The following is a 24,671-nucleotide window of genomic DNA, read 5'->3' as shown; positions in this document are numbered from 1 at the left end:
TGTGGCTCTTCAGTTTGTTCCAGGGTTTATCTACTACTACTACTATTATTATTATCATTGTTATTATTATTAATTTATTTTCACATGTGCTTATAATGGGCGTGTGCCAGCTAGCAGATGTTACATAACTTGTGCTGGTTCTGTGATGTTTGTAAGTCCACAGATACAGTTTTCTGCTGAAATGCAGTGCAGAACTGTTTTCTTTCACTTGAACATGGAGGAGTAGTTGATAGGATAAAGTATAAAGATAATTCCAAACTCAGCTTTCATAGGAATATAAGCTTTACATTGCAGAAGACTCTTGGTTTATGCACTCTTGCAGCTTGTCCAGTGTCAGAAAAGTCAGAGAGACAAGTCCATAAAACTGTGTAATGGAGTGACTCCAGTTACTGTCTCCTGGGTCTACTTGCTTCCCAACCACAGCAATTAGAACAAGCCTTACACTCATGAAGCATGAAAATTTAAGTTCCTTACATTTTATATATAACTTCAAGCTTCTTCAGATACTTCAAACACACAATGCTGTATGTATGTGTAAATGTAGGGTAGTTTTTAAAGCTATTGTGTGCTTGGTCTTCTTACTGTCTATAAAACTCCAGAGGTTGTATAGTGTCCTTAGAATTGCAATTTTTTTTGTTTAAATTTGCATTTTTACTTTTTTTGTACTTTTGCAAGAAAAGGTAAAGAACGTAGAGGGGACCTCCAGCTACAGTGGAATAATTTGGTTTACTGTAAAATCTACCCATAAAACAGATAAACCTTTTCCTTTTTCACATCCCTTTTCTAAATATTTTTCTCTTTTAATCCCCATTTCTATTCTGAGTCAGAGAGAAAAAAACCAAGAAATCCTATGCTTACATTTCTAGCTCTCTTTAACTACATGAATTTTATTTTTGTAAACCCAATTTTATTTTATTGTAAACCCAATCATTTTCTCTATGAAGTATATTGTAATTGCTGTTATAATGTTGATATTGAGGACATTGTTCTCTAAATGTTTATTTAGTTGAAGATATCCAAGGATCTGAATCAGTTGGGTATTTAAAGTAAGTGCTACATTAATCAATAGTGGTTTTTGTTTCATATGGCCTGCTAACACAGGTTTCTGTTGGACCTCCTAGAGATATAGACTTGTAAAACTTTGTTTTGTCTTTCTACTAGGGGAAAAAAAAAAAGTGAGACAGTACCAATTTTTTTCTTTTGGTACGGAATACGTAAATATTTTGTACTGCCCATTCTTCTCAAAAGAGTTGCTGTGCCGAAAGATTTATGTTTAATTTGTGGTCTGAAATTTGACAGCAGGTTGAAAGAAGGGGAATATTGAGGCTCAAATGCACAGTGCTTATTTCTGAGACAGCCAAGTCTGCCTGCCTAGGAATGTGTGGACTCACAGCAAATGGAGAGGAAAGAATTCCACTGATTCCAATTGGCGGGTTGTGTAGAAAATATTGCTGTGCTTCAAATTCTATTTTTTTAGAAGGAGAGTGTTGTGTTTGTTTCTGTTTTGGATTCAATATGGAAGAGTGTTTTCTCTCCCTAATTAATCTCTGGATACCTGACTGTCAAAGAATTCCAGACTAGCTAGTCTCTGGAGGAGTAAAATGAAGAGTGAAAAGTTCATTTTCTTGCCAGGCTTGAAATATGAATCTGAATGAGAGCACAGAAACTGATTTTCAAAGTGCACATGCAGACAGAATTGACTTGAAACATGCAAACTTTTTCTATATCTCAACTGGGAGCTGACTAAGCTGTGTCTTGCATGAAGCCCACAGAATTTTCAGGCTTCAAAATCAGGGTAAAAATCTGTCTTTTGACCATGTTTCTTTATTTCAAACTGGTCTTGAGGATTAAGAACTCAACATGGCCATTAGGAGTGTCTTTAGGTAGCCTTAACCTCTCTTGAAAATTTCTTATTTTTTGAAGTAGTTTTTAGTTGGGAAAATTCACAGGTGTTCACTTTTATCTTTTTGGATTTTTTTAGTTTTGCCATTAAAGCATATGGGACATATGGAAGTGTTATGGACCAATATGATGAGAAAATGCTGGTTGGGTGAAGAGATGCATGAACAGCCACACTGCAGTGGCAGGCAGCCAAATGAGTGCTAGTTTGGGTTAAGTGCAGAACTCAGCAAGCAAAAAAAGTCCATGTTTATTTGTTCCCCATTGCTATGAATGTTGTTCTTGCACAGAAACCTGTACCTCCCTAAAGGGGAGCTCTTCACAGAAATATGTTCATTTTATAGGAGGCAGTTCTGCCAAGCAGCACTTCTGAGGTCTGGCATGGATTTCTGGAGAGAAGAAGTAAAACAGCATGGTCAGCCTCAAAAATTAAGGCAGGTTAAATGGCCTCTTCCCAAGAATGCATCACTGACAGATCCCTCTAAAAGCTAAAATTGTGTTAAACTGCTGGGTACTGAACCAGCCTCAGGCAGAGTCCTCCAGCTTGAGCATCTGTGCAGACACCCCAAGCTGCTTAGTGAAATGGTCACCACAAACACTTGTATGATTTAATGAAGTTTTAATCATAAAAGTTCCCCAGAACTTGCCTGTCCTCTCTTCAGAGAACACATGGGAAAAGGAGAGTGCAGGAAAAGATAAGGTTTGTCCAAAATTACTAAAGCTGCCAGTGCTTTCAATACAATGACAGAGGACAAGAGATAAGAGGGCTTTCTAAAATAATTTTAGAGCACTCTGTGTTTCACTTGGGAGTTCTGTCTGTGCCTGGGAAAGTAAATATTCCACTCTGCCTATGCCTTCTGTGCCCACTTTTCACTGTTTATCACTGAGAACAGGCAATGGAAAAATGTCACATTCCTTGTCTTTGTGCAATGTGTGAGCCCAGGAGGAGCAGACTGCAAATTTTTATCAAATCATTTGGGCAGAGTTAGTTAATGTTTTCCTAAAAAAAAAAAAAAAAAAAAAAAAGAGGAAAAAAAGGCAGTAATCTATTCCCTCCAGTGATCAAGATATTTACTTGTGATTTTGTCCACCCCTCTGCTGGTAGGTCAGTTAGATCTCCAGCAGAACCTGGGAATGACAAAAACAGGATTAAGGATGAAGCAGATGAAATACAGATTATTGCTCAGTTCACAAAAGCTGCATAAAGCCCTTATATGGATGAGGCAGTTTAAAGGCACCATAGCAGGGTGGTAACATTTGTGGCCCTGGGGAATCACCCACTAACTTTGTGGGAGCAGCACAGAGAGCAGAGAAAGCAGAGCAAAAATGGTCCTGTTGTTCTGAGTGGAGTGCAAGTGAGAGGAAATTCTCATTTCCACCAAATGCATTTTGGAATCCCCTTAACCCTTCTCAACTCACTGTTCTCCTGGCAGCCTGCTGATCCAGGTATTCTGGTATTCTGTAGGATCAGTTCTGCTGTTTCTGCAAAACTGGTTTTTGTCTTCTTAAAAGCATGGACAATACCTCCCCTCCCCCCACTCCCCACTCAAAATAAAAAAGTTAAATTTTGCTTTCATTGCTGAGAAACCTGAGCTTAAGTCTGTAAAGATCCCCCTCCTCAGATATGAGGAGCAGAAAAACAGGCTTTCACTAGGTCAGCCATGGCCTTTTCTGTGTTTCCCTCTTTCTGGTTTATCAAAGGAAATAAGCAACCCACAGAAACAAGGCTTCTGAGGTGGCTTTAAGCTTTGTTTTAATGGGAAACAGGGTCCTCCCTAAAACCTCACTAAAGGTTTGTGTGGTTACTATATCAGTGCAAACTGAAAAGAAGGATATCTGTTTTCCTACTCATGCATAGGGATCTCTTTTTTGGGTTAAGAAATACACTTGCTGAAGTTTTTATTTGTTTTCTTGCTAGCTATCACTAAAGTATTTTACTCATTCTGTTAAATCCCATTTTGAACTTCTGCTGACTGGACTTTTCACATGGGAACAAATCAAACTGTGCTTGACATAACATTTATCTGGATGAAGTGTTTTAAATTATGTCAGTGAGTCTAATGAACAAAATGTAATGGTTCACTTGAGGCTATGTTGAGTACATCCAAATAAATTTGCTTTTCTGGGTTCAGATGCCTTTTATAAAACTGTTGACTTAAATTCCACTAGAAAGTTTGGTAAATCCTTTAAAATAGAGCTCAGCTTTTCAACTGGAGTATAAAACCTTGGCAGGTCTGTTCAAAACCAAGTCATTTTCAGCAGAACAACATTAACTTGCAAGACTTGGTATTCACACAAAGGGCACAGTGGTATCTCAGTTTTTTTGGACAGATCCTGTCTCCTTGTTACATCATCTTGCAGATGATAAACCTAAAAATTATGGAAATTTAATGCTTAATAATTTGCATAGGTCCTAAAAATTCAGGGAGCATGTTGCCAGTCATTATGTTACCAACTTTTCGTTTTGGTTTTAGTGACAACAGGTGGGGGATGACTTGCTATCTTGGGCTGAGTTTTTGTGCTAATGCTGCTCACTGAGTTGACATGCTGTATTTCAAGACTTATAAGCTCTTTTTACTTCTGCTCTGAGTTAGAGAAGCCTCTCTGAACAGATCCTTGCGTCCATCAAAAATAGTAAAAAGCTGTGGGCCAGCTCTAATGTCATTGTCGTTGAGATTGCATCCCAGTAGCTTATAATCATTTTATTGTGGCATGTTCCATAGTGTGAGGAGTGAGAAAATAATAAGATGTTTTGTTCATAATAATAATAATAATAATAATAATAATAATGAAAAAATTGAATTCCATGGCAATATACTGCTGATTTTTTCACAAAGCTGTAGAGATGGGGTTGCTGCAGCTTCTGTCCCTGCCTGACCAGGACAGCAGATTCTGGTGAGGTTGCAAGCATTTCACACAGCAACCCAGCTGGGCTGATGCTCCCCTCCAGTCAGTGTGAGATGTGCCAGTGCTGCCCTTTTTGACAGAGAGCCGCTTACCTGGCTCCAAGGACAGATAAAAATCAAACCACAGCCAAATCCAGCACCCCAGCACAGGGCATGGCACTCAGCCCAGTGCTTGTGCTTTCTCTAGTCTGACCTGCCACAAACTGTGGCCCTGGCTGGCTTTGAAGCAGGTTTACCTCTCCAAGTAAAATAGTTTAAATTGGTATCATATAGCTATGTGTGAATAATAGTATTATTAGCTATAATAGCGAATTCATTATTAGCTATTTTCATATAGCTATAGTGAATAATAATATTAAAAAACCAATCAAAAAAGGCCCAAGGAAAACCCAACAAATAGGACAGTGAAGCAGTGTCAGCAGTCTCTCTACTATGTCCTGGTTTTCAGCCAGGGCATGGCATTCAGTAATCACTCCACAGAAAAAAAATGGGAATGAATGGTTCCCACAGTCTTACTACAAGGAATAACTTGCAGTGTTTAACTTAAAACACCAAGAATGCAGCACTTTAAAGTATGTAGCAGGTTGTTGTAAAGTAGCAAGGTGCAATGTCTTTCCCCTGGCTGTGGAGTAAAGCAAAGTTTATTGAGAATTAGGAAAAGGGTTTTAATGGCATGCATACCAGACAAATAATTGATCAGAGAAGTGTGAAGTCTTTCTCATGAGAGGCCACTGACTAGAACATCTGCCAGGGAAGGCAGAAGCTGACAAGCATTTTCCCTGGGGCAGGGAGTCACAACTTCTTCCTTCCTATTCCTATGATCCACAGTATTCTCTAATTATTAATAATCAGCATTTATAAAGTTTATTAATGAATGCCAGAAACTCTCAGAAACTCAAATTACTAACAAATTTCAAGCAATGAAAGCAAGAATCAATGTTTTATTCTTGAGGTAGTGTGTCATTAGGCATAATTGCCAATTAACTTACAACAGGAACAATTATCCAGTGCACAAGTGATGAAAAGGTTACTCGGAGGTAACACGAAGTGGTTCATTTCCAAGAGCTACTGTCAGTGCTGTGATTAAAACAAATCACATTGGGACATGTCTTCTCTGAGATGGAATATTGGGAATTTGTTCCAAAGTACAGCCTGATGTGGAAATAACTGCATAGAGATGCTCTTAGTTAATGTGTTGGACAGTTCCTACACACATCTGATGTTCCTGAAAGTTACTAGCAATAACACAGGTGTGCTATGAAATGCACCCAACTGGAGCCAAATCACTGATCATGAGGGAGGGAGAGGCCAGCTGCTCAAAAAGCAGTATATTTTCATGTCTCATGCAAGATGGGATTCTTTTCAAAACTCACATATGGATCCACCTTGAGATGAGTAAAAAAACCTTAGGACTATTGCAGAGGTAGAAGATTAAGGGACACTAAAGTACACCAGCTGTACATGGATATACAAAGTGTACACTTGTGTTGCACTCTGTGCAACATACAAAACATAATTTTGTAATAAATGGTGATTATGTCACAGTCTTAATACTGATTATTTACAATCTGTGTTGTTCTATTTAAATTTTAAGTATATTTGAATGCAAGTTCATTTTTCAGATGTGTTTTTATGACAAGTGGCTTTTATCAAGACTTAAAAAGATTAGAGAGACAGAGTGTGGACTGATGCAGAGTAATGGATGAGAGAATGCTCTCAGGAAGAAATTTTATCAAGGAACTTCATCATTACAAAATCTCTTGTTTCTTTTTGGTTTTAAAGATGGACAGTTCTTCATCTTTCAGCATGTAAAAGATGAATACTATAAAAAAAATATTCTTCTTCCTTGCAGCAGATACATTAAACAGCAGAAGTTGATGGAGTGCATTGGTCAGGATATTTTACTCTCTAAATGCCTGGTGCTTGGCCTCCAAAGGCAACTCATCACACAAGGAGGTCAGCTCCAACTCACCATGATGTTCTTTGCTCTCAGAAACATCCTGAACATCTCTAAAGCTTTGTCTTTTTGTTTTTACTTGGTCAAATAACAAAGTCCTTACTATCAGCCAACTCTCTCTCTCTCTGCCTCTCTGAAAATTATTCTCTGGAGGAAAATCCTATTTCCCTTGTGAACATAAACTTAAAACAAGTTAAAAAAATTTTTGCATTACCACTCTGCAAAGATAGTAGTTATAGTAATTTTTTAAAAGTTGTTCTGAAAGCAAGGAGAAATAAAACCATGTCTGGTCTGGTATCACAACTGTGACCTGGTTTCATTTAACTCTGTACAACTCTAGAATGTTATTCTGGTATATTCTAGATACTTTTACTGACAGTACAGCTGATCCAGTGGTTACAGCTAGTTATCCACACAAAAACAGACTGCTTTGAAAAGGAGGTGGTAAATGGAAAAAGTTGTTTTCACACACCTTGGGGTGGTACTGTCAAAGACCTGTATTTTTTCATTTAGTAGGTATTGATTTAAATTATTTTTACTGTATAATAATACTGCTTTCTAGAATCATTAGGCTGTGCACTGAGTTTACTATAGGCTAGCCATGGATGAGTAGGATTTTAGATGATACTACTGAGGAAAGGAATTATCATTTTCTGAAGTAATCGCTTTCTGTTGTAAATACAACTACGTAGATTTTGATTACTTGTGTACTTTTCTAGTACTTCAGTGACTTTTCCTGGCAAAATGTGTGGAACATAACTTTTTCAGACACCAAACTATTCATGCAACATATGCACCAAATGTTTTTTCAATCTTTTTTTTTGGGATGGTGTGTGTACAGCACGATGTTTGTGATGAATTTTGCTTTCTGTTTAATTTTGATCAAAGCAGAATGGAAAGCTCACCCATGAAGTGATGCAGTGCCAGATGGTGAGGCACTGAAAGTGAGCCCAATGTGCTGTTTCTAAAGGTGAGTGCTAACAGCTCTGGAAGGCTGGAAGCTCATGCAATTGGACATGGGCTTGAAGCATTTTCCTTTTCGGTCAGCAACTCACAGCTGATGCAGCTGGGTAGGATCTGAAGGGTGTCACGGTGCTGTGGATTCTGTCTGAATCTGACTCTGTGCCAGTGCTGGGCCAGACAGCATCAGAACCAGACCACAATCCAGACTTGAGGGACCAGTATCAATATCCCCTGTGCAAGGCTTGGGTCAGCAGCGACCTTGCTGCCTAAAGGTTCTTCTGACAGCAATGGTTAAATGCCAGAAGATAAGCAGTTCGAGGCAAAAATCTGTTAAAGGACAGGAAAGTGATTCATCTGTAGGCTCAGCTACAAATCAAGAGGTTTTTTTCTTCCCCTGAGAACACTTGTGTTCCCCTGAGAGCTGAATGGTTTCCATTTACCTTGGATTGCAGTTAAGCAACTTCATTTACAAAGAGTTGCCAATAAAATATTTGTAAAATAAGTAAAAACAAAAAGAGGCAATTATAGTCATGCCTCAAGCATTTATTCAAAGTCTCCATTCCAGGGGACAGACAGACAGGAACCATTAATCTGAACACCAGTCCTATAACTTTATAAAACTCATCTATGTGCTCTTGACAGAAATCTATATTTGGGGAGGCAAGAAGGGATTATTAACCCAACTACAGCTTTGTTTGGAAAATGTGACTTTAATTATTTAAAATTATTATTATGAATTTAAAAAATCCCTAACACAGAATTTAGAAAAAACAAGTAAACTCCCCCAACTATGTTCTACATATTTTAGTACTTGAAGAAAGGTCTCACATAAACGAAATTAGGATGACCTGAGCAGTTTTTGGGTTTTCTTATGGCTTTGATTCCTGTGCTTTTTCTGTGGTGTGACAGCCCTGTGAAGACTCTTAGTCAAAGAAAATGGCTCCAAGTGGGTTTTGGGTTTAGGGTTTTGTTTGTTTAACCTTTGTGTACTTACCCTGTCCTTTTGTTACCATTAGGAATGATATTTATGTTTATTCTTTGTCTTTAGCAGTTCTTTGGTAGATGTTATCCAGACAAGGATAAAAAAATGACATGATAGAGAGTCAGGAGATACATACAGTTTGTGGTGGGAATAAATTATTCAGAATGAAAGTCAAAAGAGAAATACCTTTGTTTCACAAACATGTATTTTTTTAGGTGGCACATAATTTTATTAACTTTTCTTTCATTCCCAGCAGGTATTGAGGGTTTCTGTTCTGCCTGGCAGACCAAATAAAGTTGAATATCTTGCATGTTTACACTAGAATTAGATAATTGGCTTAAGGCTCAGATTAAATTGCATAGCTAAACTGTAGAGATAAGCTAAATGTACTGCTGGAATTGAGACTGAAATATTCTAATTCCAGGAGAAATGAGGGCCCAAGACTCTTTTGCATAATAAAAGAGATATTTTTCTGCTCCGAATACAAATACTTTACAAACATATTCGGTTGTGGGGTTGTTGGGTTTTTTCCCATTATTATTTATTTGAAATACTACATTTAAAATTACTGTTGTGACAGAAATTGACCTCTAGAATAAAATGAAGCGATGGGATAGCACTGAGCTGTAATACAGAAATAAGTTAGAGTAGAAGTTGAGTAGCAGCCACAGAGAACAGAAGGAGAAAACGTGAAAATGAAGGCTTTCACTGACTTGTGCCAGCCAAAAGCATTAAAAACCCTGCACAATTAATAGAATCCTGCCAGCTGGGTCTAACCCTCCCATGGTTTGAGAGTTGGTAGAGTCAACCTCCCTGACACTGATCTCTAACAGTGAGCAGCACTGAACTTCAAGTAATTCCAAAGCTTGAAAAAAAAAATCTCATTCTGTCTAAATGAATTTTCTCCATCTTAATAAACCACCTAATTGTTAATGTTCATGGCAGCGTGGCTAAGCCTGAATTATAAACATATTTTACCAAGTTAAGGTAGAGCACAGAAAAATGGACACTGGGACCACTTCTGGTTGGTTTAATCCAAAGCTCTTGATCTTGGTTTGGTTTTGTTTTATAATGGTGATAGTTACATATGGAGCCTACAACATCAATTCCAAATGAAATTAAAACTTAGTTCTGAATATTTATGGAAGACACTGCACTAACCAATAGAACTGGATGTTTTATTGTTGAAATGTCATGTATTTGGCCTTATAAAGCATCTGCTACTAAATATTGCTGACAAGTGGGAGTAAGGATTATTTATAAAATATGAGTTACAAACAAGAATTAACAGGCTAAGTAGCACTTGCTGAAGAATTAACTATTAAAATGATTAAATTACAATTAGTCATTACATTAAGAATTAAAAATGATAATTAATAATTAACAGGAGAACTCCTGGGTTGGAAGTACTTGGATACAAGTTATACACAAAAGGAAAGAAGTAAAAATATGGTTTTCCTGGTTTTATTTTGCCCTAAGTACATTTGAACTGTGCTGAAAACAGAGCAGTGGGGCAGATGAGCTATTTACCAAGATGGGCAATTAATCAGGATTGCTGTTCTACTTCATGTGTGCTGTAAGGAATGAAGCCCATTTTTGCCTCTTTTTTTTTTTTTCCTGCTCAGGATGTTCACACACTCCCAAACCTCTCTCTGAATGAGTCTCTTTCTTCCAGATAGAGTCTGAGGTTCCACAGGAGATGGGAAGCCCTGCCATTCCTTCCAAGTTCAGCACTGAGGTGCAGGTAAGTGAGTTTACGTTGTGTTTAGGAAAGGAGAGAACTGAGCACAGCTCTCTTGCCATACTTAGTGGCCCAAGCAGCTTTGTCACCTTGTTTTGTTTTACTCTTGCTGGTTTTGTAGGTACAAATTCACACACAGATTTGTGCCAAATGCCCACTGAGTGCTGAGCTGTGCTGAGATGAGGACAGAGCTCAGCAAAAGTCTGGTGTCTGGAGCTCTTGTTTTGAACTTCATGTCACTGGATAACTGTGGCACAGGGGAGATGATCCAGGGAAGTAAAAACAAACAGATGGGAGCCTTGTACAGCCTTGTGAGCCTCTCTTCTCTTATGCTCTGAATCGTGTTTATTAGCATTCTGCTGCATTAATATCACTAGTCAGGAAAGATGGCACATGTCAGAAAGGCATGAGAGCTCATTCAAATGAGGAGGGAGCTGTAGTCAAATAGCCAAATGATGTATATGTACCAGGAAATATCAGACTGTATATCAGCATTTGACTCCAAAGGTTCATTTTAGTCAAATGGAGTTTGATTTGACAGCTTAAAAATGAAAAAAAAGATGCTCAGATTGATTGATGGATAATAAGTGGCAAAGAAAATTGGTTTTTTCAGATGGATTTGTGAGCATTTGATGAATTTGCCTTTACCTTTTCATCTTTTACTTTTGTACAACATTAGAAGAGTAAATGTAACAAAATCAAATTCCTCATTCCTAATGTCTGTGGGGACATGTCCCACTGAGGAACTGCCATCAGTTTGTATTGCTGTTTAAAAATGACACATTGGATTTTTTAACCCTTAACATCTAATGAGCAAAATAAGCACTAACTGGTATTAAAAAGAAATATTTTTTAATACCAAAAACTTCACTTTTTTCTTAAGAGCAGATAAATAGTTGATTACTCTTTCTATAGTGACTGAAACCTATTTCTGAGCTCATTTAACACAAGAACAATGTGAGATTTAACTAGAAAGAGATGAGTATGGATTGTTTCCTCCATGATCTAGAACTAAACCCAAAATGCATACTTTGGAGCATCTTTTCAGAATGCTCTCAGGGATGACTTGGGATACAAGATTTTACAGCTTGCTATGGTGAAAACTACTCCTATTACGAGGTTTTTCAAACTCAGTACCATTAAGGATAAAAAGGTTGCTCGTTTTGACATGTGTTTGGTCTTCCTCTGTGTAGGAGGACACACAGAAACAAATAGATTTTTTTTCTTTTTACCTTTAGTCAGCTGCGCTGACTCCCACTTCTCTCCACCAACTATAAAGTGTTCCCACACAATTAGCTGATCTCCGTGCTATAGAAAAATAAAGCCTGTCCAGGGAGCCCTAAGTTCATTTTCTGTGGGGAAAAAAGCCAAAACCACTATTTCTGGCAGAGGTTTGCCTGTTCCATGGTTTCTCAGGTCAACTTGTTCCATGTTCTGCCTTACTGGGCCCATCTGCACCCTCCCTGCTCTGGAATCACCCCTTTGCTTTTGGTTAATTTTCAGTCTGCATCCAAACTAGGAAATGCTCCAATGGAATATTCACTCTCTTGATTAACTGGGTTCAAAGGTACATTTCTGGTAGATGTGGCTGCAGGGATATTGAAGTGTAAATGGCCATTTTCCACTTGAATATTAAAATGGTGTGTTTATATAGATTACATTTATAGACCCCTAAAAATTGGAATTTCTTAAAGTGATGTTGTTGTTAACTTGAAATATTTGCAGCTGATGTAGAGCTGTATGTGATTAAATTATTTTTATGAAATAATACTTATAAGCAGTTAGGGATGCAAACCTACTACAAAGTTCTCTGTTTTAATGAAGAATCCTGTTATTTCTGCTTTGTTCTAAGCCATGCTTCTTTCTTTACTTTCTGGCTGCCCATCACACATTTTCATTGTTGTTTTATAAAAGTTTTATAAAAACTGTTTTAAACCAGTTATTCCTTGCTCTCCTTGTCATGATTGCTCCTGCAGAAGTCTAAGAGCCAGGTTAAGCAGCTGGCTTAACATGGCATTTATAGATTGTTACATTTGCCTTTCTTGACTCGGTGAAATAAGTAGTCTTGCCAAGTGTGCTGCATTCAGGAGAATAGAAAATATTTAAGTTAGTGGGAGTTCTGCACTCTGGTATTTCCTTAGCAGAACGTTTTCATTTGTGAGTTTAACCTTGTGGGAGTGAAACCTTTGAATATGTTATTATGAATGCAAATTTTTCTAGAAACTCCTGATTGTGAGAAAAACTTTCCCTAAACTCAAAATCTAACTGGAGTACTTGTGATATTTGATTTGCCTGCTGCTTAGACCACAGCATTTAGACAATAATCAGAGCCTCCCTCCTTCTGTGTATCACAATATCCACGGTCACTGTAGCTTTTGCTGGAGGAGGAATGAATGAGGGAATAAAGGAGGTGAGTTATTAGTGACAGCAGTGGCAGCCTGACCCTGGAGTAGTAAAGTAAAAAGAGTGTGTTCCCAGCCTCAGCCCGGCTCTTCTGAGGGCATTATAAATATTCCATGTGGCTTCAGTTGGTGTTTGGTGTATTTTTAATATCTGTGCATTTTGCCTCATGTGTTCTTTAATTATCAGGGTGCTGAAACTTAAGATGATGGTTGAAAAAATATATCTTCCTGTGGCAGGGAGAGAAGGTGGTGTGAACTGAAGTGCAACTCTACATTTGTTTGAAGCAGCAGTAAAAAATATGAGAGCCATTGTGGCAGAAATGATGGAAAAAGCATAGTGAAAAATTACAAGAACTATTTTATTGCTTTGCTATTTTATTACTGTGGGGAGTAATTAAATTTTCTCTCCTGCTTCTTGTCTCCCAGCCCACCATGATTTTTGTGGTAATTAGTGAGATTTCTATTGCCTGGTGGCAGGGAGCAGCAGCCCCTGGAACCAAGGTATGGTCTGTGCAGGTGTTGAGACATCCTGCTCCCCTGTAGCAATGTTCTCCTTCTTGTTTTCCCTGCTACAAGGTGGAGCAGAGCAATTTAAACTTGAGAATTCTCCTCCTGTCCTAAGAACCTGAAGCCAGCTGAGCTTTGAAGGTTTCAGATTTTCCCAGTGCCTTGTAAGTTTTCTTAGATAGGTGTCTGAAAGGAAAGTATTATGATATTCATGTCTAGGATGTGACAGGAATTTATTTTCTCTGTAAATTGTAAGTATTTTAATTTTTCCTCGTGTCTTAAGGTACCTTCTTCTTTTCAGAGTTACCTGAATAAGATGTTGATAAATGAGGAGTTGGACTTATCTAATGATTGTGCTATTATCTGCCTAGAAAATGCAATCAGTTTAAAATGATAGTATAATTCACTAGTGAACTACTGCAATTCAGTGAAATAAATCCAATGACTCTTGCTGTCAGAAAATTGGAATGAAGGCACATTAACATGTGCACTGAGGCTGAAGGTTTTTCAGGAGAAAAAAACTTTTTCTGCTCCAATTAAGTGGGCTTGTCTCAGTAATGTTTCGATGAGGAGAGACAGAACAGAATGCTTTCTGTGCTATTATGAGCTTGAGGTGAAGAAGAAAGTCAAATTGGTCTTACATTTCTGCTCATTTTGTGGAGTTCTGTATTTGCCAATGAATTCTCTTGCCACAGAAAAGATAATACTGCATTCATTTTCTCTTCAGACCTCAAATGCTAAAAAGGTGTCTCCATTAAAACAAATTTATTTGAATCCATCTATCTAACAGCTTTAATCCAGCAGAAAACAAAGCCAAATGTCACATATGTTTTATGTAGTGATGTTGTTGGAGCTGTGTTGTTTTGAGGACAATAAACTGGCCAGAGTAGTTTGTAAAAGTTATGGCTTTCAAAATGTACAGACTGGCAGCAATAAGTAAATGCTGAAAAGCCAAATTTCAGGCACAGAGTTTTCTGGACTCTGCAGGAGATGTGGGTTTCCCAGTCAATTCACATCATCTGCTCAAGGTAATGTCAGCCCCAAGCGTGTGAGAGCTGTCACCCACCACAACAATTACAGAGCTTGTTGGTTCTCAAGGATCCCAACAAAGTCACTGTCCCCACACACCAGGGAATGAAACATGGGAACCATTACTGCACACTGGGTTTGGCACTGGGATTGGTCCTGCTTGGTGGTGATCACACCATACTGCTGATTCCACCCTCTTCAAACTGGTTTGGGCTTCACTACACAGGGAGGGTCTGTTAGCAGGCACCAGTAATTAATCATGAAGAGAGAAGCAGTCAGAATTGAACAGAAAATTTCTTCAGGCTCTGGTGAATCTTCTCTTTCCAGTCAGTTTTCCTTAAATTGCTGTATTGTGTTATAAGGAGAAGAGCTTTGTTAGTCCTGCATGGCCTTGTCCAAAAAGATCCAGAAAAATAATTTTTAAATATAAAAATTCCTATGTTCTTTTCTGTTGAAATAGAACTTCCTGTGCAGTGGCTCTGCTGGAATTAGAAATTTCTAGAAGCAGATAAAAAAGACAGGCATGAATTGAATTTTGTGGTGAATAAATGATCCCTTTCTCTTTACTAGGTGCAACAAAATTTTGTTGTATGTTAGAATGTTAAGGATTTATAAACTATAATAATGTAGATGATACAGGAATGTGAAAGGAAAAGCAATGGCACTATGTGAATAAGCTCTATAAATACTGTTTTATGAGAAAGTCAGAGGACATAAAATGTTTCTATTGCAACTAGAATGCTTCTTGAATGTAATGATGAAAGGTAACAGTCTAATGTTCTTGCAAGAATTTGGAGGGAGAAGTGTTTGAAATTAAATACTTCTTTAAAAACAAAACAAAACAAAAAAAAGGGAGTTTTAAGAATAGTTTCTGAGAGGTAGGTGCAAAACAAGTGTTTTGAAAAGTTAACTGCCTACTCAAATCTTGGCCTTATGTGCTGCTGTGCTAAATAGAATAATAGTCAAGGAAGGTTTGGAAACCAGCATGTTGAATGGGTGTCAAAACAGGAGCGTGATGTCAAGGACCTAGAAAATACAAATGGAATCTGAAGCTTTCAAAAACCTTCTTCTTAACAATCCTTTTTATTTTTTTGTAATTATATTTGGGCTGTTTTCTTGGGTCTTTTCTTTCTTATGGACAAGTGCCTAAATTCATTCTTTTGTTGCTTCTTATGGTGTTTCTGGTGGAATCTCCAATTAACAGCCAGCCAAGGCCACCTCTGACAACAAAGCCCAAGAGTCCCAAGGAAAAAAATTCTGCATGTTAAATAAAATGTTTAAAATAGCACTCAAAGAGAAGTATGCAGACTACATTTTTCAGAGTATTAGGGAAGCTGAGCTCTTGGGAAAAAAGTGACTGGTTGTGTGACATTGGAGCTGGTGGAAAATATAACCTCTTTATATCTGAGTAATTGCAGGCAAAACCCGGGGTACTTCAAATCTGTAAGGACTAACAAATAGTTTGTCTTCATTTCTGCTTGGACCAATTTAGGGTACTTATTACTTATAACAAAAAATTTCCAATAAGAAAATATAGTGATAGTGTAATTACAGAATAATTACACTATCAAGTCATTATGCATAAATTAATTTCTAGTAAAACCACATTTGGCCTAAGACCCTGATGTGTAGTACAACTGGGATTTTCCAGCCACAGTGGGTCATGTTTCCAGCAGCAAATGTATCAATGACTTGCAGGATGGAGTCTAAATGTGGATGAATTCTTAAAAACAGTTTGAAAGATGTTTTTGAGGTATCACTCACACCGAGCTGCTGATGTATCAAGCAGGTTAGAAAGAGCAGTGCTGTCATCAGCTTTGTGAGTGGCCACCTGCCATTTCCACCCAGGCTGCACAGCCAAGGCTCCTGTTTGGGGTGGGTGTGAGCTGGGGCTGCAGGAGGAGTGAGTAATGGAGGGTTGTGCTTTTGGGATTGCCAGGAAAGCTGGCAGCCTGCCCTGCTTTTGATCACGTTAAAGGCTCCTTTTAAGGAGCAGTCGGTGCCTGATTGCTCTTCACTGCTGCGTCAGTCAGGAGACCCTTTTGGGACTCCGAGAGGATCACAGGTGCTTTTCCTGAAAGGCAGAAATGACAAAAATGTAAAAAGCTATTTTCTTCCATTACGGGATTTGGCTTGTTGTAATGTTTCACCTAACTGATGGTGAGCTGGAATATGAAGAATGAAATTGCTAAGTTGTTGAAAATTGATTCTAGTTATTGTTTTCTGCCCTTGACCATGTTTGATATGCATCTGCTTCTTGTTAAGAGATGCTAAGTTAAAAAAGAGCAATTAATTTTTTAAACTGTAAGTATATAATACTTTTATGAATGTTTTATATGCACTTTAGTTTCATAAGTGTAAGATTTTAAAAGTCCCTAGAGAAGAAAATTTAAAAGCCTAAAAGTGAGATCCAGACCACTAGGGAATCCAGCATCTTTTTCAGATGCTGTCAAGTTCTCTATGTTCCCAAGCAAAGGCATTTTAAATTAATTAATTGTTTATTAATGGCATATCTGTTAGTGATACAAGATGGAATCCTTTCTCCTAACTCAGCAGCTTTAGGTTTTCTTCAATTTCTTTAATTCCTTTTTTTCCCTCGCATTTTGGAAGAGAGCAACAAATGTTCAACTACTGTAAAAGGAAAATGTAAAATATATCTCTGGCTTGCTGATTTTAGAAAATGGGCACCGTTTGAAGTTGCATCTGGCATGTTACAATGACTTCAGGAGCCTCTGTGTTATCAGGTTGGATAAAAAATGTGAATTATAAGTTTGTTTTAGAGAGCACTGTGCAATTTATTGCTTGGCCATAGGCTTTAAAAGAAGCACATTTCTGCATGACAGAGCATAAACTGGCCACCAGTACAAATTGCATTAATATTGAGCATATAGAGTGCTGTATTTGGAATTATCATTTAAAAAACATTTGGATGCTGTGAAGCACCAAAGCAGTGCATTTGGAATTCTTGGCTGGCTTCTTGCTCTTTTTCTCCCCCAAAATCACTAATTGTTGAAGATAAGTGTTCTGCAAATGTTATCAGAATATAGAAGAGGCACTTTCAAGAGGTCAGAAAATAGTTTCAGTCAGCTGGAACTGTAAAAATCAGCCAGTTTTACAGACTAGAATGCAGTAGAAAAATTTACTAAACAGACTGATAATGCACTTACAATTACTGTAGTACAGTGTGCTGAACTCTACAGTAGAATGTAAAGTTTGCTGTCCATCATTGCCTTATACAGTTTCCAAATAGGCAGTTTTTTCCAATTGCATAATCTTCATGGCTTTTTTTTTCTGTGTTAGCTAATCCCTAGAAAATTGGGTTGTTGATCTGTTCTAATACCTCTGACTTTGGTGGAATACAGTGAATACATAAAGGTTTTGGGTTGGTGTGGGGGTTTTTTGGAAGGAAAATGCACACACACACATCCTCACCCCCACTTATTAGGGATAAAAACAATTGGAAGTTCTGTTTATGCAACAGAATAGATTCAAACCAAGGCATAATATACTCATATTATAACCAATTTAATAATCATAACTAATATAATATGAGTATATTATATACCAATATAACCAAACCAATACTCATCATATACTTAAGGTATAGACATAATGGCAAATTTTGTGGTGGTTTCTTAGCAAAGGAAATGTTTGGGGGAAAAAATCTTAGGACTGATTTTTAATTTTTTTTTCTCCAAGGGGGACAATAGATTAGAATCATATTCCCTTCACTGCTAGTTTACTAATTTTTTAATTAATTATAGTGGTTTGATTAGTGAGTGTCCGGAGACTGTTTTGTTTTAATCTGTGTCTTCTTATATTTCACTACTGTAGACAAGATTTAAAAATGATGATTATAATACTGATATATGTTCTACATATTTATTAATTTTAGTATGGGTTGTGCCCCTGTAATTTTCCCGGGTAGAAATACCAGTGAACAATCACAATGGGCCCTTTGTCTCTGAAATACAATGTATTCAGTGTCCTTGGCTGCCATTGAAACTGCTATCTCAAACTTTCAGAGAACGGTGGGATGGAGAGAATAACAGAGTAGTTTCATCTCTAATAAAAGAGATGCCACATTTGGGATGTTCACTGGTGCAGGAAACAAGGGCATTTCATTTCAGTTCACCTTAATAATTCCTCTCAGCTGTCAATAGGTATCCAGTTCTCCTTGTAAGTCTCTCTGTGAACTGCTGGAGTACAAAGGAATCAAAGCCCATGAGGAGGGAGAGGTTTGAAAGCTCCTTTCATCTGACACGTTCCTTGGACACTGAGCTGTGTAAGCTAATTACTTTGCCTTGCTGGCACCTCCAAACCTGGACACCCCTTAATAATGTACAGTCCTGGCCTTCCTTTAGTCTTCACATTCTCCAGAGGGATTATTGACTCAAAATTTAGAGTATCACATGTGTAGGATCAAAAGAGACCTCAAAAGGGTGTCTTGTACATTTGTTCTTCAAAACCAGAATCTGATACCAACCTGATAGATCTGAAATTTAGACCTCAGTTCTGTGTTGTTCCTCTGTTTAATTGGAAAAAGGTGAAATAACTCCTCTAGTTAAATGACTGTTTCATAGTGCAGCTTTCAAGAAGTGCTTGCATTTACATTTTTTCTTTCATACAGCTCAGGTTACTTCATTTATATCTCTCATAGGCCCAACTCCCTTTTGTAACCAGAAAAACTTCCTGACACTGGCAGGCTGAGCTATGAAAAGCTTAAATGCTTCCCCTTTTGTCACAGAGTTATGGGGAGAAGCTGTGAACACAACTTGATTATTATTTGGATTGAAGGGTGGTGTGTTCAGTACTGTGAGCTGAAAACATTCAAAAGCCTGGTTGATTTTCCAAATTAAGTTGTCATATATACTAAAAAATGCAGGGTGGAGGGGATTTAATATATACTCTGGTATTGTTACAGATATGATGCAGTGAAGAGGACACAGTTTTCACCTCCCCAAAATCAAACAGCACCATAAGGACCTATGAGGCTGTGATTAATCTCAGCCTTGAGAATGCCAAGAAAAAAACAAGATACAGTTTTTCAAGCTCTTTTTTCATAGTCACACTCCCCTATCTTGAGTCTCTGTCCAGTTCTTCTCAGATTTCCTATAAACTGTGATCAGATTTGTAGCTAGAAGATTTTATAGCACCAAAAATGTCAAAAAAGCTTTGCACTTTGAGCAGTATACCCATGAGCTGACAGTGAACGTTATGCTGCAAAGTGGGTGGTAAAAAAAGCAAAATATTTCTGGCAGAAAGGGAGAAAGAAAGTTTTTGCATATTTGTTTTGATAAAACAAAAAATAAAAACAATTTTAAAAAATTTAAGAACTGTAAATGGCTAAGCAATGTATTAATTTATTGCAGCTGCAGAGATAATATTCATTTATCTCTAAGACAGCTTTTGGAAATAAGAGCCTATTGCTGCCTTTTTTCTTTTCTGTGAGAGTGGGAAGGGTTAGAAAGCGAGAGGAAGACAGTGCTGTAAAAAGAAATCTTCCTCCACACCTTAAATCAATAACCTCCTGTATTTGTCTGGATTCTGAGTGCTAACTAAAACCTCTACAGAAAATATCATCAATGAAGTCTTGCCATCTGACAAATTTCCTGCCCATTCCTGAACTGATATTATTTAAAAGAATTTTCTAGAAAATCTTTGCTTAAAGATATGATTTCCAGCTTCCTATCCTGATCAGGACAGCTTTTTGAATCAATTAATCTTAAATTAAGAAGCAGCACACTTACATTGCAGTCAAGTCCTATAGCCTTTTTCTCTTTTCCCCTTTTTGACTTTACTTTCCCCTCAAATGGATCCTGATTTTGATGGGTCTTGATTGATAATAAAGAGCCAATGTTAAGATCAATACCAGCAAAAACTTTCTTTAGTGTTGGACAAAACAGTTCTCTTTGGTGAAGTGTTATTAATGGGCTGGCATGATGCACTGCATGCTTCCTGGCCTTTAAACCCTGATCCACCTGGGAATATTGGCACGAGGGTTTCACAGAAGAGCAATTTTTCCTCTTTGGAAAATTGGATCACTGTCTCAGGGTAGGACTACACCAAATTTTTCTACTGCTCATTTCATTTCAAAGACTGGCCTGAGGGCTGTGTACTAAAATCAAGATGAAGTTCCCCTTTTCAACTCAGTCTTGTCTGTAAAGGGAAGAACACAATTAACCATCATTATAATTTAGATAATTTATAAATTTAAATTTATAATTTAACAGATTTGAAAATTGTGCTTAAAATTCCCTGTCCCCTCTTCCCTTATAGTTTTGATTTTAAAAATTAAATTCTTATTTGCAGTGTGTTTATATATAAACAAAAAACTTAATGTAGTAACAAATCAATAAGATTTTTAGCAAATATTTTTGGAAACTTCAAATAATAGAAGACATTCTAGATATATTTAAATCTCAGCAGCATTGTAGAAAAAATGAATTTGCAAAGAAATGTGGATATTTAAGATGTGTTTGTAACTGCTCTTGTCAAAGGATGCTATATTGTTACTAAGTTTCATGTTTCATAGCAACAAATTCAGGTACTTCATGTAAAGAAAAATTTATGAATATTAGTTCGACTGGTAACATTGACATACAGCCCCTCTTCATTTAAATACTCTTCACAGAAAGTTAATTTCTAATTTGAAGTATGGGTGGTTTTTATACTTAAAAGTACACCTGAGTGATGGCTTTAATCAGTCTTTCTGTCACAAAGTGGATATGTTGTGGGCACTTTCCTTTTGCTACCTTTGTGTCAGAGAGGCAGAAGCTGTTTCCTTTAGCTCCCACTCCAGTTTTCAGCCAATTAGTATGAGGAACAGAAAAATGAGGATGCTGAAGAAGATGAGGCAATCATAAGTTACACCTTCTTTGACCATAGCTGATACTCAGGGAAGGAAAATATTGTTGGAGCAAGGATGGGAGTGATATTTTAGCTAATATATTCTCTCATCTGGCTCCTTGCACCACTTTGTGTGTATGAACAGCCTATCCCTGAGGGATTTTCTTTCATTTACACTCCTGGCATCCAAAGCAACTTGGGGCAATGAATTCCACAAATTAATAAACAAAATAAAAGCAATAATTTCAATGTAACTACTCAGTTGTTTATATAATGAGAGAAGGACTTTCGTATTTCAGAAACAAAGCTTGTATTTTCATACATCATATATTTTGATATACATTTCATATTCAGATATATTCATCATGAAAATGAAGCTGTAATTTCAAGAAATGGAGTTTTCAAGTAATAAAATGCATTATTTGTTGTTTTTACAGCCATACAACAAATTGCAAAATGAGTTCTCCCCAGACACTGAAATCTGATTACAAAGTTGCCTTACCTGAAATTCCACTTCATTTGTCAGAGACAATATTGTGATGTCTATGTAAATAGTCTCTCTAGCATTTTTAGTTTATTTTATGACAGTGGCTGTATTTGCAATCGGTGTTATAGCCCTGAAAAATACCATATGGCAGCAATGCCCATATTTAATTTAAAGTGATCAGGTTCTATTTGTTCAATCTATTAAAGTAGCTGCCATATCAGCTAATCTGACAGCTGTATTACTCAACATCATTGCAGGCAATGACATATGGTGAAGCATAAGGACAAACATGCAAATATTCATTTCATCAGGACCAGGGCATTGTCTAAGATTGAAAAAACCCTTTGTTGGCAAAGCTGTACTCAAGATCAGAACATTAACCTCTGTATTTATCTGCCAGGGTTTGTTCTTAAGTGAACAAATAAAAGTTCCCATCTTGAAGTGAGTAAAATGGTTGACAGATTGTGAAATCTGATTGCTAAGAAGGAAAAAAGGCTCCAGCGACCTTGGTGAAAATGGTGGTAGCTCAAAAACACATTGAACTGTTGCCTATGATCAAGTTTTGAGGTGAGGGGGAGAGGGAAGGAGGGAAAGAGCAAGAGGTTAAGTACATTGCCTTTGTACAGTTTCTGAGTGCAGCTTCCTTTTTGTAAATAAGCCACAGCAGTGTTATGGTACCCTAGGGGAAAGATTAGCCTTCAACTGTGAGGTAGCATCAGGTATTGGTCATATAATTCTTATGGGAAGACAGAGGGAGGAAAATATCACAGAATTACAGAATATGGTTGATAATCTCTTTCAAAATGGGGTGGTGGGGGAAGTTTACAAAGCTGCTTCCATTTTCTATTTGGAAAATAATAAGAAATACATGTGGGATTTGAGGCTTATTTACAAATGCAGAATAGTCATAGGCATTTAAGTTACAACTGTAGCAGGAGAGATGATTACATTTCTGAAATGTCATTTCAGAAAGGACCACATTTTAATTCAAACAGATTTGATGTTTGAAGTATCTTGGCGAACACTGTTAGCTGTTAAAGGAATGCACAATAAAGTATATTCTCTTTGACAGGATATATTTTATGTCTTCCACTGAGAGTATTAATTCTCTTTTCCTGAGAATGAGAGAAGAGATTTTTTGGCCTACAGTTCATAGTCTTGCCAGTGTTTCTTCTCAAGAGCCACCAGCAATAATCCATCTTGATGTCCTGCCTCAGCATCCTCCTCCTCAGCATTCCCAGGCAGGAAAAGGACTTGGTGTTGAGCCCCTGGAGGGTGCAGGGTCAAATCCCCCTGAATTCAGGTGCCTCTTCCTGCTTTTCTGCTCACCCCTTCTCTTTCCTTCCTAAATGAGGCAGCCCCCAGGTGCAAGATGCAAATCCAGAATGTTCCCTGTGCCTTTGAGACACCAGTGCTGTAACTCTGCATTTACGTGGGTCGAGTGACTTTGGAGAAATTACAAAAGGGCAGGGACATCGTCACCATGATCTTTACTCCAGGTGTTTTTTCTAAAGGAGAAAAAATATCCACTCTTGTTGTTGTTGTTCTGAGTGTTTCTCTAGGCCTGAAAAAATGGCCCTTTGTCTGCTTTGTGCTATCAGACCAATGCAAATCAGCTGAACAGGGACTGCAGCCTGGTCCCAAAACTACATCAAATTCACTCTGTGTGCTGGTTGAGCTAACACAAGAACCTTCTTAATTATATCAGGAAAACATTAATGCTGTGTAGTTGTCTTAACCAACTAAACAAGATGACTGGAGCTTGTGCTCCATTCCTTTTCTTCCTCCTTTATTGAATAAGGATCACATGGTTTGAAAAATGGGGATTGCCTTCAGAGGGTTCCAGACCAATAAGGAAATAATTCAGTATTAGTACCCAAATCCCTGTGGAAGCACAAGTCAAGCTGAAGGATTATGCATGAGTTGGTAGATCTTCCATATGTTGTTTGTACTCACTCCCTGAGGCTTTGTGCTATAAATAACAGAAACTGGAATGCAAAGTAGCACTCATCAGGGACAATAAAAGTAATAATTTGGAGATTCATTTATAAATATTACTGGAGGGGATCCATTATGATTGCAGAGTTTGGTCTTCTGCAAGAGACAGACTTTCCTTGTGCTAATGCCTGCTGAAAATAGGTACAGCTTTTTATTTATCCAAATAGCATAAATTTGGCGACTTATTTAAAGGAGCAAAAAACCCCAACCCTGTATTTGAAAATCTGTTTTACCACTGAGCAGCTAAGAGAGCTGAGCTAAGATAATTGGCTAATTTTATAATAATCTAATATCTAATTGATGAAAATGTCGCAAAGGCTTCAAAGTTCTTAGGAATAGTTCTTACTGCTAGGAAAGAGTATGATTTATAATCTGCATATCAGCATCCTTGATGTGAGACTGGTTTGATGTTGTTTCTAAGGTTTTAGGTTTCAGCAAGTCATTTTAGAACATCCCCAGCATGATGATGCAGGTTTTTGGAAGGATTTTAAGGGGCTTTTGTGGACCATGTCAAGAACATGTTATGTGAATTTCAGTTATCCTGGGAAAAGCTGCAAAGTGAACAGGGCCACAGAACATGACTGCATTCAGGCACCAATGTTCTTTCTAAGTTCTTCTGTAATCATCTTTTGTGCACTGAGAAAATAAACTGCTGTACTCTTGAAATTTTTCAGGTGTAGATGAAAACATATTAGGTAATAGACTGTCAATTATTTGCAAAATTTTAATCTGCCGCATCCTTATTCTGTGTTTAGTACTTGAGGAAAAGAATAGCATGCAAATGGATTCACTAATAATAGCTGATTAAAATGCATTAATTTTACATCACCAAATAATCATCATTAATTTAATTCCAGCACACCATAAAATGTCTAATTCCTCTGCAGCCAGTCCACAATTAAGCAGATAAAGGAGACGACAGTAGTTTAGGAAGTCTCATTAAGTACTCAG

The 24,671-nt window shown here is 37.4% G+C and overlaps 1 long non-coding RNA gene across 3 annotated transcripts in view; it reads left to right on the top strand.

The window, feature by feature from the left end:
• The window catches only part of LOC135450323 (uncharacterized), a 197,564-nt gene that overhangs the window by 142,215 nt on the left and 30,678 nt on the right, over positions 1 to 24,671 (top strand). For 2 of the 3 annotated variants that reach the window (XR_010441021.1, XR_010441020.1), the window contains exon 2: positions 10,383 to 10,451. This is a non-coding gene — a long non-coding RNA (uncharacterized LOC135450323). Of the gene's footprint in view, positions 1 to 10,382; positions 10,452 to 18,539; positions 18,672 to 19,310; positions 20,546 to 24,671 lie in introns of those variants that run through there. The other variant, XR_010441022.1, reaches the window with a different exon arrangement.

This window comes from Zonotrichia leucophrys, chromosome 7 (assembly GCF_028769735.1).
Source record: "Zonotrichia leucophrys gambelii isolate GWCS_2022_RI chromosome 7, RI_Zleu_2.0, whole genome shotgun sequence".
Taxonomy (NCBI): domain Eukaryota; kingdom Metazoa; phylum Chordata; class Aves; order Passeriformes; family Passerellidae; genus Zonotrichia; species Zonotrichia leucophrys.
The sequence above is the reverse complement of the archived record's forward strand: the minus strand, read 5'-3'. Positions and strand labels throughout refer to the sequence as shown.